This window comes from Nicotiana tabacum, chromosome 1, assembly GCF_000715075.1.
Source record: "Nicotiana tabacum cultivar K326 chromosome 1, ASM71507v2, whole genome shotgun sequence".
NCBI lineage: Eukaryota > Viridiplantae > Streptophyta > Magnoliopsida > Solanales > Solanaceae > Nicotiana > Nicotiana tabacum.
Genome location: NC_134080.1, coordinates 81,503,666 through 81,509,685, shown reverse-complemented (window position 1 = coordinate 81,509,685; position 6,020 = coordinate 81,503,666).

Sequence of the window (6,020 nt, the reverse complement as noted above, 5' to 3'; positions counted from 1 at the left end):
GGTTCACCACTTGGGACCCAAGTAGTGTCATACTGAATCGGTTGTTCGAATGGAACAATTGCTCCCCAGTCTTTTATGGACTGAGGCTCTTCCCCCTTAGACTCAATTCCTCCTCCACCCTCATCTACAATAACCCTTTCTGAAACAATGGAGAGCATATTTTCTATTCCCTCCTTTTCTTGTGGTTTCATGGAAATTTCAACATAATGAGGAGTGATACCAGTAGAGTCGCGTCCTATCATGGTTATGTCAGTATCTTCATGACTAATCACTGGATTTTCACTTGAGTGCCCAAACCTGGAGAGAGTTGATAATTTCTGAACAAGGTTTCCTTGTTTACCCTGTTCACCCTATTTACTCTGTTTCACCGGGGAGACTAGAGGAGGATAACATTTTCAACCTTGCTCAGATGAGGAATAGAATCGGAGTAGGTAGAAGAGGGAGTGGAGTGTAGAGAAGACTCTGCTTTAGGGTTTGGACTAGTGATTGTGTTGGGGAGGAGTTCACTACTGGAATGCTGATTGTTAAGGACTCAATCACAGTGTTGTCGGGCATACTGGAGGTTGCTTTACTTTCAAACATGGCGAGATTGTACTCGAAGGGTTGTGGGTTGAGAAGAGGGAAGACAAAGAGGAGGTTTTGAATTTGAAAGAGAAGGGTTGTGATGTTGATTTATTTATGATGAGGGACCAGTTCTGAAAAAACGGCAACCTTTTTCTTAGGGAGTTGTATCGTTCAAAAAAGGTGTGACGCTTTGGATGAAAAGACACAACTTAAAGAGATTGTCATGTAATGATGATGCATTGTTTTTGTCCATTTTAAATTATTTATGAAAGAACAAAGAAGCTACTAACCCATATCAAGAAAACCAGGTTCCCTGATAGGCCTGGCAAGTGCATTTAACCCCTTTTTCAGCATGCTCATATATGGAACAAAATCGGCATGCGTGTCTACTTGTAACCGTATAGAGGTGAGTTAGACTTATCTAGAAAACACTTTACCTAACTTTTACCAGAGTATGACTTTCATAACCAAACATAAAGAACTAGGTCCTCAATTGGGTTTTATCATCTCCAGTGCAAGGAAATGTTTTCGGATTATTTTCTTTCCAGGGCTTTGGTGAAGGTGTTTGCAACTTGATCTTCAGTAATCAATGTATTTGGCCTTCTTGAGTTGGACTCAAGTTCTTCTAATTTGTTGTTTGGTCCACAGTATTTGAGCATAGCAGGAGGCTGATGATACATATTATGCTTCAGCCGTTGAGAGTGCCATTAAATTTTGCTTCCTGGAGCGTCATGAGACAATATAGGAACCCAGAGGATGTCCTATTTCAAGCAAGCTTTTACTATCCATTACTTGAAGGATAGTAGAGAACCAGATCATGTGTTCTGCTAAGATATCTCAAAATTCTTACACCAACCTTCAGATGAGACTCCTTTGGATTTGACTGAAACCTTGCACAGAACCCAACTCCGAGAACGATGTTTGGTCCACTTGTTGTGAGATACAGGAGTGATTAAGTGATGTCTATATGCATTGTTTGATTTAGAGGAGAACCACATTGATCCATGTCTAGGCGTGTAGCTGTGGCAATGGGAGTGATGATGACTTGTGATGCTTTAACGTCAAAACCTTTTTCAACAACTCGTTTTTCAGCTTCTATTGTTGTAGTCGTGGGACTAGGTTCCTTACTGGAATTAATGAGCATTCTCCACCTTGATAAGTATTTTTGTTCTCTCCTGAGACGAGTACATCAGGAGGATTTCTCCATCTCTTTTAGCATCAGATTTTAAAAGCTAATCCTTCCCATTGTTGAGAGCATAACAATTGTACCCAGATATCCTCAAATGAGTTAGCAACTTTGGTCAAAATGTTTGCAATCCCTCTATCAAATAATATTGACCATGCCCAATCTTCAAGAGTGATGTTTTTCTTTTCCAGAACTCCATTTGCTATGGTGTTCTCAGTGCTAAGAGATGAGTAGTTCTTTTTTGAATACAACATGCATCCACTCTATCATTACCCAAACTTGCTCCATGATCTGATATAATACAAGACACATTTGTTTCTATTTACACTTGGATCTTCTTGACAAAAGCCACAATTACTTGAAAGATCTCATCATTGGTTCTGAAGAACAGAGTCCAAGTGGGCTTGAGGTGTTGACTACCCCTTTTTGGGCTAAAATAGAGATCTGACATACTTTACTTTTGCACAGGCATTGCACACTTTATGATTCCTTGATACTCAACTTGGTCAGATTAGAAACCAGGTCCTTCAAGGCCAGTTTATTCAGTGATGAAACAATTGCATATCCCGGCCTTCTGTCCCATAGTTCAACATTGTTTTCAACAATTCTCAACCAACTTATATCCTAGCAACCCTCTACATTGAAGATATAGAATGCTCCTTGGGTCCCATTCATGCACCCATGAAGGAGCTGCTACTGGAGTTTGATGATGTCTTGCTATTGGAAATGCCAAAACGACTCCCACCTAGGCGCTCTATGGACCATGTGATTGAGTTGGTGCCAAGCGTGAAGCCACCCGCCTAGGTGCCTTACAGAATGTCACAACCCAAACTCACCGAGCTTCGAAGACAATTGACGGAAATGCTAGACGCTGGGATTATAGTGCCCTCCAAATCCCCATACGGGTCCCCTGTGCTATTCCAAAAGAAACATGATGGCAGTCTGCGACTCTGTGTGGACTATCGAGCTCTAAACAAAATCATAGTGAAGACAAGTACCCTACTCCTCTAATGGCAGACTTGTTCGATAGACTGGGTGGTGTGACGGTGTTCACCAAGATAGACTTGAAGACAGGTTATTGGCAAGTTCAGATTGAAGAGGGTGATGAACACAAGACGACCTATGTGACAAAATATGGGTAGTATGACTTCCTGGTTATGCCGTTCAACTTAACTAACGCCCCAGCTACATTTTGCACCCTGATGAACCAAGTCTTTCGAGATTACATTGATGAATTCCTGGTTGTCTACTTGAATGACATTGTGGTATATAGCCCAATACTGGAAGAACACATGGAGCATTTGCAGAAGGTCCTAGCCCGATTGTGGGAGCACGAACTATATGCAACTCTATCCAAGTGCTCCTTTGCTCAAAAGAAGATTGACTTCCTCATACATGTCATCTAGGAAGGGCGAATCAAGATGGACCAATAGAAGATTCAGACAATCACATATTGGTTGCCTCCTAAGGATATCCATGCCTTAAGGGCGTCCCTTGGCCTATGCAACTTCTATCGTCGATTTGTGAAAAATTACTCCCTCATTGCAGTACCATTGATAGAACTCTTCGAGAAGGTCACGCCTTGGGATTGGGGAACTAGGCGAGCGGAGGCCTTGAACGCATTGAAAGTGGCTATGCCTAGTAGCCCCGTCTTGTCCCTCCCAGATTTGTCCACATTCAAGGTAAAAACAGATGCATCCGACTATGCCCTCAGCGGAGTCTTGCTACAGAAAAGGCATCATGTAGCGTACGAGAGCCGGAAGCTGAAGGATGCAGAGCGGCGCTATGTCTCCCATAAGAAATAATTATTGGTTGTCGTACACTACTTGCGCTTTTGGAGGCACTGTCTGTTGGGGACCCCGTTCGTGGTCAAGACAGACAACACAATTGTTAGCCATTTCATGACCCAACCGAAGCTAAATGGTCGACAGGCCAGGTGGCAGGAACTCCTAGCTGAATTCCACTTCAACCTGGAGTATCGAAGTGGGATTACCAATCATGTGGCTGATACGCTCAGTCGGAGAGATGATCTAGCATCGGTGTACCTACTCGCCACCCTAAGGGGGTGCGAAGTAGCCACAACCATCAAGGTCCAGATATAGGATCTACTCATCAAAGATCCTGCTGTACAGTATTTGGTTGATTTGGTATGACAGGGCAAGACACACCATTTCTACATGAAAGATGGTTTTCTGAAAGTGAAAAGGAAGCGACTTTATGTTCCTAAAGGAGGAGATCTACGGAGGACTCTTCTGGCGGAATGTCATGATACTTTGCGGGACGGCCATCCTAGTGAAGAACGCACCATGGCGTTACCTCGTCATGCATATTATTGGCCACAAGTGGCAGATGACGTCGCTCAGTATGTGAAGACTTGTCTAGTACACCAAAAGGACAAGTCGGACCGCTTAACACAAGCGGGACTCTTGGAACCACTAAATGTCCCAAAGAGACCTTGGGAAAGCGTTTCCTTGGATTTTATCACCGGATTGCAAAAGGTTGGAGTTCTCACAACTATTTTGGTTGTGGTGGATCGGTTTTCTAAGTATGCTACATTCATATCAGCCCCACGGTGTATATCAACAGAAGATACAGCACAACTCTCCTTCTCTCATGTCATCAAATATTGGGGTCTGCCCAAAGACATTGTTAGTGACTGCGACTCACGCTTCACTAGCAACTTTTGGATCAAACTCTTTAAGTGCCTCGGGTCAAAATTGAGTCATAGCTCAAGTTTTCATCAACAATTTGATGACTAGAAAGAGAGGTTCAATGGTATGTTGGAGGAATATCTCTGCCACTTTGTAACCAGATCGCAGAAGAATTGGGTGAAGCTTCTGGATGTTGCTCAACTATGTTTCAATTCACAAAAAAGCTCTAGCACAAAACAAAAGTACTTTTGAAATTGTTACCGGACAGCAACTGCTACTCCCACACACAATGAATGCACCAAACATGTCTAAATCTCCTCAAGCTGCTAGCTTCTCAAAAGAATGAAAGCGAAATTTGGAGATAGTACGTATATATCTTGTCAAAGCTCAAAAGCGGATAAAGAGGGATGCTGATCAAAATCGTCGCTTTGTCGAATAACAAGTAGGAGACAAAGTGATTGTCAAAATCTCAAAGCGGTACTTATATGCGGGGGTCCATGACCCTCGCCTATTGCAAAAATACACTAGGTCCTTGTCCATTGAAAGGTGCATTGGGAAAGTTGCATACCGAGTGGATACCCCAGCTTGGTGGAAAATTCATCCTATCTTCCATGTCAGCCATCTGAAACTTTTTCCGGAAGACATGGAGGACCCTTCACGGAGCCAACTCATAATACCCAGTATTCGAGATCCCAATTCAACTGGGAAAAGGCGTGTTGAAACTATCCTTGATGATAGAGTGATTCATGCCTCAAGGAAAGATCACCAAGAGTTCTTGGTGAAATGGAAGGGCTGTGACGCGGAGAAGAATAATTGGGAGAAGGGAACAAACCTCAAAGCCTACAAGAGCCTAATTAAAGATTATCTTGAAAGTAAGGCGCATAGGACGTCGCCAACTTAGGTGGGGGAGAATGTCATGGCCGGCTTTCATGCCATACCCCATGACCCCTGGGCGCGCCCCGTGGCATCCTAGGAAGCCTCCCAATGCCTAGCATCACAAACGACCCCGTGGTCTTGGCTGCACCAAGTGACAAACGTGCATGTGCCTCTGTCTCCCCATCGATATCCCTCGCCAGCGCACAGCCGCAGGCAGATTCCAGAGTGTCGCACGCGCAGACAATGCCACGTGCGTTGACCATGATGCCAAAGACAATGCTGCTGACAACGGACCTATTTCTGCCTTGTAGAAAACTAAGTCCTTTTCATTATAAATATAGAGTAGTTTTATTTCATGTACTTCCATTATATTTCTCTAGCTTAGTCAAGTCTAGTTTTGTAACTTGGATTTTTTTTTTAAGCACTATTAGGGGATCAAGCATTCAAAACTTTCTAGCAAGCAAATAATTCTCTGTACTAGTGTATCTCCCCCTCGACACCGCATTGCCTTTCTGTAATAGCTTTCATTAATGCAATCAAGCTTTCTTTCATCTTTAATTGTCATTTCTGGTCTCTCAATTGCTCTTGACATTGGTTTTCCCGTACGCCACTGACAATCTCGTTTAGTGTACGGTGGGGACCTCAGTTGATGGACAGTAACTGCACTGACATTAGTAGCTTAGCCTTACGTCGCCCTTCCAAGGAATCTCAGAAAGGTGTCGCGTAATAGTAATTATGCTAAA